The sequence below is a fragment of the Tupaia chinensis genome, unplaced genomic scaffold, assembly GCF_000334495.1.
Source record: "Tupaia chinensis unplaced genomic scaffold, TupChi_1.0 Scaffold000047_1, whole genome shotgun sequence".
NCBI lineage: Eukaryota > Metazoa > Chordata > Mammalia > Scandentia > Tupaiidae > Tupaia > Tupaia belangeri.
This window is the reverse complement of record NW_006159505.1, coordinates 6,360,875-6,362,213: the sequence shown is the minus strand read 5'-3', so window position 1 is coordinate 6,362,213 and position 1,339 is coordinate 6,360,875. Positions and strand designations below refer to the sequence as shown.

Sequence of the window (1,339 nt, the reverse complement as noted above, 5' to 3'; positions counted from 1 at the left end):
CCAGTCCTCCCTGAGCCAGCACCCCAGGCCTAAGATGTCCCCACTCTGTCCCCAGCCCAGAGGCCAAAACAGGCTTAGTCAATGGTGGTAAAAGTCATAAAGGGCATGTGGAAGGAAGCGAGGAGGAGAAGACAGAAGGGAGGAAGGGGCTGGGCTCCGCCTCATGGGCTGAGGACACGTTGGCAGCCATACCGTCTTGGACTTCCTCTGCAGAAGCAGCATCGTGGTGGAGAGAGGAGAGAGAGAGGGAGGGGAGAGAGAAGCATCTGTAAGTGGTTGTGGCCAAGTTGATACAACAAGAGGGAGGGCAGAGGGTCCAAGCAGAACCAGGATGTGAGTAGGTTACGTGCCCCTCTTGTTCTTTCCTGGCCCGGCTCCTGCACACACCCACACATGGCCACATGTGCCCACTGGCATTGAAGTCATGTCACATACCTGGTTCATGAACTTCATGGGTTAAGGAGGGCCATGGAACAAGAGGCAAAACGCAGGTCAGAGGTCAAAGGAGAAGGGATCCGAGGTTAATGGAAACAGCCCGTTGACACATGGGCCGAGAGAGGGGGCACATGCGGGAGCCAGCAAGACAGAGAGTCAGCGGAGGCTGTCCCATCCCCGTTCTACCCCCCAGATCCTGCCACATGCTCTCGGAATCTGATGCCTGAGTCCACCCCAACCTGTCCCACCACACGGATGGGACAAAGGCTGCATGGGGCATTTGGAACGCTGGTACTGGCTTCTGTTGTGATGACTTATTACTGTTGTAGTCAGGGGAGCAGACTCAGGATCGGGGTTCCTGTCTGCCTCTGCTTCTTCTCTTCCTGCCATCCTTAGGCTCCCCGGGGAAGGGAGGGGCTTCCATACCTCTGGTTGGGGCACAAAGGCTCAAGGGCACCAGGGGCAGAGGCAAGAGGGGCAGTGAGAAGCATGCCCAGGAGGCCTGTTTCCTGCTAGCCTAAGAGCTGGGAACCTATTCCCTTTCTTCCTCTGCTGGGGGCTCACCAGGCTTGCATGAGGCACCATCCTCCCACGATGAACAGACACCAGGGGCTCGGCCTCAAGTGCCTGTTCACATCGTGCTGTGCTATCCTAGCATCTGGGCTCTTAGTTCCCCACAATGTGGTAGAGGGCTAGGCTCCACTCACATCAGTGGTTTCCCCACTGCTTCTTTCTTGGGGTGCCTTTCGGATCTGCAGCCCAACCCACTCCAACTTAGCCAGGACTCGGCCCTTGGGGTCCCATGACCTCTCCAGTCAAGCATTGGCCATAGTTAGTGGGTTATGTGGGGGCCACATGTGGGCGCCCCTTGGCTGGCTGGTGCCTCACTGCTTCCTCGTCCCAT

The 1,339-nt window shown here is 57.5% G+C and overlaps 1 protein-coding gene across 1 annotated transcript in view; it reads right to left on the bottom strand.

Annotated features, from left to right (window-relative positions):
• TNNT3 (troponin T3, fast skeletal type) overlaps positions 1-1,339 on the bottom strand; it is a 25,724-nt gene that overhangs the window by 11,794 nt on the left and 12,591 nt on the right. The gene's annotated exons all lie outside the window — the stretch shown is intronic.